The sequence below is a fragment of the Mesoplodon mirus genome (genome assembly GCF_964341445.2).
Source record: "Mesoplodon mirus genome assembly, chromosome: 2".
Classification (NCBI taxonomy): domain Eukaryota; kingdom Metazoa; phylum Chordata; class Mammalia; order Artiodactyla; family Ziphiidae; genus Mesoplodon; species Mesoplodon mirus.
In genome coordinates this window covers 83,879,902-83,893,584 of record NC_138977.1, presented here as the reverse complement: position 1 = coordinate 83,893,584, position 13,683 = coordinate 83,879,902, and positions in this window count along the sequence as shown.

Genomic DNA, 13,683 nt, shown 5'->3' with positions numbered 1-13,683 from the left:
CCCAATGGGATAATTCAAATCCTTGCAAGCACCTACAGCATCAAGAAGCTCGTGGAATCTCGGGCTTGAGTTCTGATTAAAAGTTGACCTTAAGATTTTTGAAACATTGGCAGGAATGGTAGAAGTCAAGTCAACCATCACTCCAAAGCTTCAAGCAGACAATAAACAAACAGCAACCAAAACGAAAAACCCAAGCAGTGCTTTTCAATGCCCAGAGGACCAAATGCAGCAATATCCTTGGCACTGGGTCATTCCTCCACTTCTCAGCAGTGAGAACTCTAGAGGACTGGCAGCCTTGGGAGCATCAGGAAGCAGCAGCCCCCAGTGGACACCATCTGCACTGATGATAATGCTGAGAGTCCTCCAAGAGATGTCTTTGGCATTGCATATCAACTGAGAAGAGCCAAAGCAAGAGAAAAAGAATATGGTGGACACCAAATGGTGTCTATAGCTGACATTCAAGTTGTGGGGCTCACCTGTGAGGACTCCAAGAAATATCAGTTAGGTGAGGTGGTCTCTGCAGTGCAAGTGAAGGTAAGAACAGGGAATCTAAACTGATGCTATTGTTCATTTGTAACTGTAAGATGGTATGCTTGATAACCTTGGACAATACCGTTATACATTAGGCTTTAGGTGAAGGAAATGAAAGGAAAGCTCAGAACATTGTCTGACATGGAGTGAGGAGAGCCTAGCATTAAAAAAAAAAAAAAAAACCTCTCCTTGGAGAGAGAGAGGCAGCATTAATTAGAATTGCCACTATGGGCTGCAAGTGGAAGGAACGGATTGGTGAATGCCAAGGCAGCAAGTAAACACAGCATGACAATGATGCCCAGAATGTCATAGGCTTGGAAGCTTTCCTAATCCTTGTTTAATCTCCAGGGAGATTTTTTTTTCATAGAAATGCATCTTTAATTTCATAACGAAAATCAAAAGGCAAACAGATTTGATTTTATAGCCAACTTACAAAAAGATATCTATTCCATTAATGAGTGGACATCTGTATTTATTTTTTAAAGTGGGGGAAGGGTTTCTAGGTGATGATCATTTAGCCTCTGAGGAAACTGCCTTCAATTCATTCATTCAAACAAATATTTATCGAGCCAGGCAGTGTTCTAGGTGCTGGAGATACCGCAATGAACAACACTCTCTGTCTCCATAGAGTTTCCTTTCTAGTGAGGGGAGGTACACCACAAACGAAGGTAGCAAGCAGAAAAAAGTAGTTATCAAGTCTGGAGAGGAAGCAGGCAGAAGGTCAGTGAGTGCGCGGGCAGGGTGGGGATGGTCTCAGTGAGAAGTGAGGTTTTGCTCTCACTCAGGGCCCGCTTACTCACATGGAGAATTTGATCAAAGACTTTAAAAAGCTGAAGCAGCAAGCCGTGTGGATGTGCAGGGAAGAGAATGCTGGCAGAGGGAACAGCCGGCGCTGAATTGGGGCAGCTCCTCAAGTGCCCCAGAAACAGCAAGGCTGGTGTGGATGGAGTGCGGTGAGCACAGGAGGGTGGGGACAGAGAGGGGGAACAAGAGGGACAAGCGGGTAGATAATAAGGGTCTTGGCAGGCATGGTGTGGGCTTTGGCCTGAGTGAGAGGGGAAACCGCTCTGGATCTGAGCAGAGCGGTGATGTGACCCGACCTCCCTTTAAAAAACATCCCTCTGGCGGCAGCAGTACAGGCACTGGGTATATTTGACCTGAAGTTCCCCAAAAAGATGAAGATGAGCTTCCAGAGTTCCGACCTGTCCACCAATTCAACTTCAATATTCCCACTGAGATGTTCGAAACTGGGTTGAGAGGTCATTTTGCAAAGATGCAGAAAACAGCCATTCCGTCTTTTTAAACGTACTACAGAGAAGCACAGGGTAGTACGGGAAGGAGTATAGAGTTGCCTCTCCACAGGAAGTCAGGTTCTACATGTGTCTGAGTCTACAGCCTCTGGCCCATACTCAGAACTCAGTTTTGGTCCAGGCAAGTGTTTGGGGGTACAGTGACCAAGGGGAACCTGAGGGGAGAAGAAAGGAAAAAATAAAAAGACTGCATGTGACCCAAATCCTAAAATTCAGTCTTGATGAAAGAACCAGGGATTACTGCCCCAGACTGAAGTATGCCCAGGACCTAAGCACTTACTCTGATGTTTGAGCATTACCTTTGGTCCTAGAAATTACAGGACAGTCATGGTTCCACATACTGTATCCCACTGGCTCCACAAATCATTAAAATGTTCCTGAAGATCTTCCACAAAGCTGCAAACAGAAAGCATCAAGGGTCTCTGTCACAGAGAGAAGAAAGAGAAGGGAAGGCTGGAGGAAGAGAGATTCTTCCAAGGGGAACTAACCCTCAGGAGTGATGAGGAAGGGGACAGAGGGAGGTCCAGGCAGGGCACAGTGGTTGAGTCCTGCGCTGGGACCACTATACATTCCTATGTTCCTGGGTTCCCAGTCCTGATTAAATGAGATAATGTGCATATACCCAGGCACTTAAAAAAACCAATTCTCTTCCCTCTCTTCCTGAGTCATCCTATCACCTGTTAGCAAAGCAGGAGGAGAAAAGTAGGCTTTAGACAAGTTGTCTGACATGATTCCATTTTTGCTAAGCATACACACAAACGCAATGCACGTACTAACAAAGACCATCTGGAAGAATGTAAGTCAAGTGTTTACAGTCACTCTCTGGATAATGGTATTACAGGTGATATTTTTGTTGTTCATCTGTATTTTTTCCTTTTTCACAGTGAATATAGATTGCTCGTATTTTTTTTAAGAGGCAGAGAAGTATGTTTTATATTGTAGAAAGGTTCCAATACAAATGGTTAACATGAAAAAGAAAGTACCTGAAAAGCTAATGTTTTGTCATCTAAATCCTGAATCACAGTCCAGGAAGCTCGGTTCGGGTTTTGGAATATACGACCAGCACATCACCCAACCCATAAACAGACCGGTTTGAGGATGGCATGGATGTTGGTGATCAGAGTATGTTTTCGGCATCTCCCTAAGCTAACGTACCATATACATCCTACTGTTTGACTATAAGCTTGCCAGTAAAACCACTTCAATTCAAGTGACCGGATCTTTGGAGAGCCTTCACTGCTAGGGAAAGGACTGCTTGCTATCCTTGTCAATCTAGCAGGATATGGAAAAGGCTAAGGACCAGTGATTGCTGCATTTTGCTTTCCATTTTCCCTTTTTTTCTAACCAGGAGTTTTAACTGCATTTATCTTCTTTTACCTCCACTGTTATCTGCTGGATATTTGGAGATGGTTAGTCACAGGCTGCCAGACCATAAAGAGCCACGCTTGAACTTGACCTAGAGGAAAAGGCATTGCCCAGAAATGCTACCCTTGGAGGTAGATGTAATAACTGGATGTGACAATAGGTTGTTTCTCTCAGGAGAGTATGTGAGTGTGTTTTGGTTGAACATGGGTACAGTTATGATAAATGAATACATTCTCGTGATTGTAAGATATGCATGTCAGACTGCCAAGGGATGGACTGTCCTGGACTCCAACAACAACTACTGCATCCCTCTTCTCCTGGGAACTCACTCTCTGCCCTGGCTACAGTAGTCAGCATCAGACCCAGGCCAACCAATCATAATATCCATCCACAGAGATTGGCTGGTCTAGGGGTGGGCCTATGTCCCAAAGTAGAGGGAATCTGCTTCCTTGCCTGGGATTTACATACAAGCACTGGATGAAAGGAGCTCCCTTTGCATGGGTACTAGGCTGAGGCTGAGGGTGGCTGTGTGCTCTGACATGTGGACAGGATAGACCTTCAATAGGAGAGAGTAAGGGTGACTCACCAAGAAGCCAAGACAAGCAGGGATGAGGAGCGGATGAGGAGGGAGGAGTTCTGCCAGCACCGACACTTTGGTGCCAGTGACTACAGCCTTGACTGCTGCATTGAATCTGTTACCCCCGTAACCTTACCAGCTATGTCAGTGGATAGAGCCCTTCCCTCCTTCAGCTGGCCTAAGTTGAATTTATTGATGACACTTCAACCCAAGGACTCAGCTACAATAACTATTATCAAAGAGGCACTGGATCCAAACCCACATTTCTTTGCCATGAAAGAAACCTAACTAGTTTATTTTTCACTCAAATCCATGCTGATGTTCCATAGTTTCCTGTTCTTAGGCTACCTTCAATTGGTATTAAAAGGCCTCAGGATTACAATGAGATATCAAATAAAGAACATAAATATTTTGTCTTCCGGACACCCATTTCAACATTTCTCACAGCAACAATGTGGTTAAGATAGACTTATGTTTCCTCTGTGGAATTCCCTGGCAACTGAGCATAAATAAAGAAATCAGCCATGGGAAGGGGGCCCTGGATCATGGGGTAACCAGGGTGGGGAGGGATAGAATTCAAGGCTCAGATAAGAACCGTGTTTCCTGCACTACCTCAAAGACCCATCACCTTGCAGGAGTGCAACCTTGACAAATATGCAGAGAGTAGTCTCTCACCATAGGAATTACCAAAGAAGCTAAAAACAGAAACATGAACTGCATAATCTCTAACCTCAGGGGACAACAAAAACAGCGAATTGCTGTGTCAATCTCATTTCCTTGTTAGGCATATTATCATAAGTGCAGGCCTTTCGTACTGAACGCCACACTTCACTAACATTTACCCGGCTCCGGCTTCTGAAATATTGAATTCCATAGTAATTTTATTTTTTGCTTTTGATCTTTACTGTTTTGCTCATTTATCCATAGACATGAGCTACTGAACTGAGTTGAAATTAAAGAGCTGAGGTTAAAACCTGAGGCCATCCAGATAGGACCAAACGAGTAGTCCAAGAAGGACCTCACCGTTGAAGTGAATAATGATAATAAATTTAAAGTGTCTATCTTTGCATACCTCCACTAAGATTACTTGATGATGATCCATGTCTTGATTTCTCATGATGCTCTGGTTAGGGAAGGGAAGAGATTTCTACAACATGAAGTTTCCCGGGTGTGGACGGTAAGAGGCGTGCTCATAAAGTGAATTTTGTAAATCCTCCCCTTTTGTCAAAACACTCTCTTACAGGATGGTTCTGTGAAGGGAAATTGCTAGAACCACTCTGCAAAGCAATACTTCGTATCACTTGACTAATTTTAAAAGTAGCTCATTCAACCAATTTTGGCAACTGAACTATTTTCTGAAATCCGGAATAGCAAAATCTTGAGAGCAAGACAGAGGCAAAATGGGAGACTGTTAAAAACAAGTCACAGTGTGTTGTAGGTGGCTTCCGTTTACTGAAACATTACCAGTGGGGAGAAGAGGAGAGAACGGATGCATCTGAGCCGCTGGCCACTCACCACTGCTGACCTCAGGCCTGGGGCAGCTGGCAAACACCATCTCCCTGACCTGCCCACCCAGCAGAGCAGTGAGTGTAGTGTGACCATCCTGGTTTCACCATCCAGGACAATGGGACTCACAGGCATGCCCAATCTGCCTGTAGTCACACAACTTGCCCGTGTCTCAGAGCCAGTAAGTGGTGGAGCCTAAGTGTGGGTTCGGGACTGCTGGTTCCAAGGTCTGTGCTCTTCACGGGGCTTGGGGAGAGGCCAGCAGAGGAGCATAAACTTCACAGCTCCCTCTCCGGGGCAGTTGTTCCTTTGGGATTAAGATACACCCAAAAGACTTCGCTTGACTATATCCAGTGATGATACAGACAATGATAAGAGCTAATCTTTACCGAGTGTTTTCTGTGTGCCAGGCTCTGTTTATGTGCCACGTATTAATTCCTTTCATCCTCAGAACAATGCTGCCAAGCGGACACTATTATTATCCCCATTTTATAGATGGACAAACCAAGGCACTGAGGGTTAAGTAACTGGTGCAAGAACTCACAGCTGGTAAGTGGAAGAGCCAACATAAAACCCAAGGCACTGGCTCCAGAGCTCATCGTACCCCTAACTTCTATTCTATGCTCTCTACTTCTCAGACACACAGATAATAGATGGTTAGCACAGCCCACAACTTTGAAATTCTGCATTGTACCACCCAAACTTTTACTCAGAACAACACTCATGCTACCCTTCTACTAGCAAAAATGAGACACCTGGGGCATGGAGAAGCTTACAAGTTTCTAGAAAAAAAATAGGATCTCTTTCAATTTTACTCCATAGAAAAACAAATCTATATACTTGAAACCATATAGGTGTTCTTGGAAATCTGAAACACCTATGATAGTTTCAACAGGCTGAAAAACACATGCCCCCCAGGTTCAAGATGGAGGTGGGGGTCACACCCATGGGTCTGTTTCTTATCTTCCAAATTCATGGATGACCTTTCTTGGGAAGCCTGGAGTCCCAATGGGAGAGAAAAGCAAAACAAAACCACTAGGTTCTTTCTTTAAAGAGAAAGTAACCTAAGTAACAGCTGTTGTCATGCATGTTACAGAAAATGCATTACCTCCTTTACAGAGCAGAGTGTGCCGACAGCAAGTCAAGCCATTGTTTGCACAGGTGTATCTGTCCATGAACAAACAAGTCCAGATCAATCCTCCTAAATTTCACTAACTAGAAAAGAGAGACAGCTAGGCATAAAACCATTTGACTCTCACTTTTGACATTCATGATTGTCTTCCCTTGTCATTTCATTTTTTCCTTGAATTTCCAAAGAAGGCTTTTTCCTTGATTTAGGGAGCATTCTTATCCCACAGAAATGGCTTTTATGAAAGGTTGAAAGAGGAGCTATTAATTCACTCTCAAAGATGCAGTAGAGAGCAGTTGCTTTTGTCTACCTGCATCCCTTCCTCAGGGAACCACTTCCCCACGTGCAGTACCCAGGCCTAGCCCATACTGGAACCCTCTCTCCCAAACAATGAAGACTGGTCCAAGGATGGCGTGTGCCCAGCTGTCTTTCTGTTGTGGATTTTAAGCTGAGAAGATGACACTTTGTGTCTGCTGGAGGCCACCTATCATGCAACATGGAGAGATAAGAGTTTGATGGAGAGAGAAAATTCGAGAATCAGTGAGCCCCTTTTTCTAATCTCAAAGACTCTAATTCCTGCAGTCCTTTCACCTTTCCTGTAAGACATTTTAGCATGCTTCTGAGTTGAATGAGCCAGCAAACTTCCCTTTGTGCTTAATCTGGTTTGAGTTGGATTTCTGTCTCTTGCAACCAAAAGAGTCATAATATAAAAGACTAAAAGTTTAAATCGCTGCCTTGACCTCTCACAGAAGGTGCCTGTCTGAGCTGAATGTATTTTCCCCTCTTACAAAGGACTGAGTTTCTTTCATATCCAATAAACCTGTTGTCTTGCTAGTCTCAATCCTCTTCTGCATTCAATCCATTTCTTCCCTTTTTTTTTAAAATTTATTTTATTTACTTTTGGCTGCATTGGTTCCCCGCCGCTGCGCGGGCCCTCTCCAGTTGCAGCAAGGGGGGGCCACCCTTCGCCGCCGTGCGCAGGCCTCTCACCGCGGTGGCCTCCCTCACTGCAGAGTACGGGCTCCAGGCGCGCGGGCCCCAGCAGCTGTGGCACATGGGCTCAGCAGTTGTGGCTCGCAGGCTAGAGGAGTGCAGGCTCAGTAGTTGTGGTGCACGGGCTCAGCCGCTCCGCGGCACGTGGGATCCTCCCGGACCAGGGCTCAAACCTGTGTCCCCTGCACTGGCAGGCGGACTCCCAACCACCAAGCCACCAGGGAAGCCCTCTTCCCTTTTTTAATCCCTGCTTAGCCCGAACTCCAGGCCAATGCGATTGCTCTCTAACTGTAGCCACTTATCTATGCTGGGGGAGACAGGGAGATACCCTGTTTTCTCATTAACAGCAAAATGCTCAAGCATCTCCCAGTGTATACTGGTCTTCCACATGGCTACCTTGATACCATGATGTGTTTATTCTAGGGACACTGCCATTGCTTCAGTCAGTGGGTCTCAGGATAGCTGTATATTCAAATCATCCAAAGAGATTCTTAAACCACCAAGGCCAAGGTTCTGTTTTATTTGGTCTGGGGAAGGATCTGGGCAACAGTACCTCTGAAAATTCTCCCAGCAAAGTTTAGTCAGCCAACATTAAGACCGACTGACTAAAGATATATTTATACATGCTTTTAATAATTTTTATGTTTAATTAAACTTGTTTTCTGACCATGCTTTTGGGGGTTGGGTTGGAGAAGGCATGGAGGCATTAGCCCTGTGTAACTCTCCTTCAGCATTTCCGGGGTTGTGCTTGAATTCATTAAATTCAAAGAGCATGATAGGAATGATCAAAGGTCCCTGCTCTTAACGTCACTTACACATTGGCCCTGTGATCTGTAACCTCATGGGAAGCCACTGTTTGTGCCCAAGTGTGCATATCTATTGTGTGCAAATAAGTCTTCCATCAATGTATATTAAATCATACAAGTTCTGGTAGACTTGTTTTAAAAAAATCAAACACTTGACCTTTCTGCCATAAGTCATTTTTGTTACTAGAGACTATCATATAATCTACCTATATGGTATATGTATTAGTTTGCTAGGGTTGAGGTAAGAAAGTACCACAAACAGAAATTTGAACACAGAGACAGGCACACAGGGAGAATGCCATGGGAAGATGAAGGCAGAGATGGAGGTGATGTTTCTACAAGCCAAGGAACACCAGAGATTGCCAGCAAGCCAACCACCAGAAGTTAGGTGAGAGTATGGACCAGATTCTTCCTCACTGCCCTCAGAAGGAAACCAATCTGGCTTGATCTCAGACTTCCAACCTCCAAAATTGTGAGACAATGAATTTCTGTGGTTAAAGCCACTTAATTTGTGCTACTTTGTTATGACAGCCCTAGGAAACTAATATAGTCCCTTACAGAAAAGCAAAGTCTATGATTCTGTAATCATTCACCTTTGAAGCTGTTGGGGAGAGGGGTGACCTAGAAGTCTGACTAACCTGAAAACAATAAGTTAAAGGTTTATTGTTGATCTTCATACAACATATAATGTTTATTACCAGCTGCTTTTTGAAGACAAAAGAAGAGGGGGTAAAAATAAAACTTTCCTGTTTCCTAGCCTAGAAAACAGATACAAAAAGCCCAGGCTTCCCTGGTGGCACAGTGGTTGAGAGTCCGCCTGCCGATGCAGGGGACACAGCTTCGTGCACCAGTCCGGGAAGATCCCACATGCCGCGGAGCGGCTGGGCCCATGAGCCATGGCCGCTGAGCCTGCACTCCGCAACAGGAGAGGCCACGACAATGAGAGGCTCGCGTACCACAAAAAGCCCAGGTGCCTGCACATTACAGAAGTCAGCTAGAAAATTATCACAATTTCTGCAGCAAAAACATATTTCTACTGGTTTTCAAAAATGAGTGCTTAAATAAGCTTTGCTAAGGGCTTAATTTCCAAAATATACAAACAGCTCATACAACTCAATAAGAGAAAAAAACAAACAACTCAATCAAAAAATGGGCAGAAGGGGCCTCCCTGGTGGCGCAGTGGTTGGGAGTCTGCCTGCCGATGCAGGGGATACGGGTTCGTGCCCCGGTCTGGGAGGATCCCATATGCCGCGGAGCGGCTGGGCCCATGAGCCATGGCCGCTGGGCCTGCGCGTCCGGAGCCTGTGCTCCGCAACGGGGGAGGCCACAACAGTGAGAGGCCCGCATACCGCAAAAAAAAAAAAAAAAAAAAAAAAATGGGCAGAAGACCTAAGTACACATTTCTCCAAAGAAGAAATACAGATGACAAATAGGCACATGAAAAGATGCTCAACATCGCTAATTATTAGAGAAATGCAAATCAAAACTACAATGAGGTACCACCTCACAATGTTCAGAATGGCCATCATCAAAAAGTCTACAAATAACAAATGCTGAAGAGGGTGTGGAGAAAAGGGAACCCTCCTACACTGTTGGTAGGAATGTGAATTGGTGCAGCCACTATGAAAAACAGTATGGAGTTTCCTCAAAAAAACTAAAAATAGAATTACTATATGATCCAGGAGTCCCATTCCTGGGCATATATCCACACAACACTCTAATTCAAAAAAGATACATGCACCCCTATGTTCATAGCAGCACAATTTACAATAGCCAAGACATGGAAGTAACCTAAATTGTCCATCAACACATGAATGGATAAAGAATATGTGGTACATATATACAATGGAGTGCTACTCAGCCATAAAAAAGAATGAAATAATGCCACTTGCAGCAACATGGATGGACCTAGAGATTATCATATTAAGTGAAGTAAGTCAGAAAGAGAAAGACAAATACTCTATGATATCACTTATGTGTGGAATCTAAAATATGACACAAATGAACTTATCTACAAAACAGAAACAGACTCACAGACATAGAGAACAGACCTGTGGTTGCCGAGGGGGAGGAGGGTGAGGGAGGGATGGATTAGGAGTTTGGGATTAGCAAATGCAAACTCTTATATATATGTACAACTGAATTGCTGTACACTAGAAACTAACACAACTTTGTAAATCAGCTGTACTTCAATAAAATTTTAAAAATAAATAAAGAAGCTCTGGTAGCAAACCATGAAATACTCCAAGCAACCAGGACAACAGACAAATCCAGTCACTCTCTTGGTTGGGGACATATGGTATGGATTAATTTGTAAAAATTCCAATAAAGCATATAATGTGTGATGTTACAAAACCTCAACATTTAACTGCCAGTTCTTAAGATTGTATTTCACTGGCTCATTTCCAAACCTTTTCTGTGGAAATTGGTCCTCCTGTGGTACTATGGAATAAAATTCTGGCTTAAATACTAATTAACATTAAAAACTGATCGTGTCCTGTTGCAATACAATACTCATATAAAGAAATTAAGAGAGGGTAGAAAGTAAATTGATGTTGCTGGTGGAGACTGCAAACTCTTTTTAGAAACTGAATCACCCACAGTTCAACTTGCTGTTACTACATCTCCTCAACTTTCTCTTAATGACTTGCTCCTCCTTTTTCCCTTCCAGCTTTAATATCCAGCTTGATTCTCCTATATTTCTCAAGCTCATACTTCTGTCCAGGGTGATTTTAGCTCTTTGGGAGGAACATTCTTTCAGAAATTGGAGGGAAGTGAGGAATAGAGAATAAAAGATTAAATTTACTAAGCTTGACAAGTTATATGTGCTACTTTGATTAAACAGAAGAATCTTGACTTGTGTCAAATTCTTCAATGACTTGCTTTGTGACTTTGGGGAAATTCCTTCAATTCCTTGTTCTCTAGTTCTCTTCACCTTAAGAGAAATAGCCTCAACATCACAATATTGGAAGGGTCAACAAACAAACAAACTAATCCATTATCAAGACACAATTAGACAATGATAGTTAATTCTGTTATTTTCCTGGTGCTGATGGGAAAGAGGTGCTCTCTTTTCACACAAGTGACAACTTCTGGTGGCCAGATGAACACCACAAAGGAAGAACCTGCCAGAAAATGGATCAACAGAAGGAAAACTGCAGGCGAGAAATGGAGGGAGGTAGATTCCTAATAATACCATATAAGCATCCATGCCTGCTCTACACCAGTCCTACCTCTAGTCTTCAGGGATATGTCAGCTATAAGCTCTTTATGCTTAATCCATTTGTGTTGGGTTTCTGTCACTCACTACTGAAAGAGTCCTAATGAATACAGAATCTTATTAGTGAGAAAAACAGTAATTAGAGCAAAGATGAGTGTTTCTGCTGTTTAAAAGGATGGAGCCATTTCAAAAAGGTCCTATAAACCGTCATAGGAAGGAAAGAAAAAATGTTGTAGATTTCACTCTAAAGCCAGGTTAAGGAGAGGATTAACTTCTTCTGAATAGCCCCAAGGGCCAACAGTTGGAAGAAGCAAAGAAGCAAATTTGGCTTTGACATAAGGATAAACTTTCTGCTGTTCGAAGCTGTGTAAAATGGAGACTGCCTCTTGAATATATTCTGCATTTATCTACTTCCTTCCATTGGAACTACCACTGCACTGGTCCAAGCAGTCTTAGCTCTGATCTGGACTACTGCCAGAGCCTCCTAAAGTCACCCATTCATCCACCAAATGTTTCCTGAGCCTCTACTCTGTGCTAGGTGCTATTCTAGAAGATGCAGACTCAAGGAACAGAACAGACAAAAAAATCCCTGCCCTCAAGGAGTTTGCATTCTACTCCCCAGAAACAAATAGTAAATAAATGAGTCATTTCTCAGTATTGGTTCCAGGATGCCCTGCAGAGACCAAGCTCCTTGGATGCTCAAGTCCCTTATGTGAAATGGTTGCTCAAGTCCCTACACAAAATGGCTGCTCAAGTCCCCTACACAAAATGGCTTCTCAAGACCCTATATAAAATGGCTGCTCAAGTCCCTACACAAAATGGCTGCTCAAGTCCCTACACAAAATGGCTGCTCAAGTCCCTACACAAAATGGCTGCTCAAGTCCCTACACAAAATGGCTGCTCAAGACCCTATATAAAATGGCTGCTCAAGTCCCTACACAAAATGGCTGCTCAAGTCCCCTACACAAAATGGCTGCTCAAGACCCTACATAAAATGGCTACTCAAGTCCTCACATAAAATGGCTGCTCAAGTCCCCTACATAAAATGGCAGTGGTACAGTCAGCCCTAGGTATCAGCAAGATCGAATTTTGAAATTCAATCCATGGTTGGTTGAAACCACAGATGCACAACCCAAGGATATGCAGGGCTGACTGTACGATGTACATGACATTGTATAGCATGTAGTCTGTATAGCATGACAGATGGTGATAGGTGCTGGATAGGGAGATGGGGAGTATGGGGGAGGGGAAGCTGGGTTGCAATTGTGAATACAGTGATTAGTGAAGGGCTCACTGAGAAAGACACTAGAGCAAAGACTGGAAGGAGATAAGGTAGGAAGTTACACAGACATCTGGGGAAAGAACATTTTAAGCAGAAGGAACATTAACAGTAAGAATCCTGGGCTTCCCTGGTGGCGCAGTGGTTGAGAGTCCGCCTGCCGATGCAGGGGACACGGGTTCGTGCCCCAGTCTGGGAAGATCCCACATGCCGCGGAGCGGCTGGGCCCGTGAGCCATGGCCGCTGAGCCTGCGCATCCGGAGCCTGTGCTCCGCGACGGGAGAGGCCACAACAGTGAGAGGCCCACGCACCGCAAAAAAAAAAAAAAAAAAAAAATAGTAAGAATCCTGACACAGGACGTTTGGAGCTTGTTCAAGACCATCGAGTCTGGAATGGAGTGAGTGAGGGAGGCGACTGAAGGAATGGGGCCTGAGAGGCAAGGGATAGTAGTAGATCCTGAGGGGCCTTAAGTAGGCAATTGCATGTCTTTGGATTTTACTCTACAGAGGAGGAAGATAATGGAGGGCGGTGGAGAAACATGATTATATTTTGAAAAGTTTACTCAGTCACTGTTTAGAAAATAAATAGCTACCCAGCTGCCAGCCTGACCCTCTACAGTCCATTGTCCACAAAGCAGAATGAACCTTTAAAAATATTGTAGAAAGACCAGCAATCCACTCCTGGACATTTACTCCCAGAGAAATAAAACTTACATCCACACAAAAACCTGTACTGATTATTCAGAGCAGCTTTATTTGCAATAGTCCCAAACTGAAAGCAACCAAAATATCCTACAACAGGTGAATGGTTAAACAACCTGTGGGATAACCACTGTAGAATACCACTCAGCAATGAAAAGTTTCAAGCTATTGATAAAACAATGTGGATGGATCTCAAGGGCACTAAAGTAGGTGGAAACTCTCAAAAGATCATGCATTGCATTATTCCACTTACATAACTAAAGGTA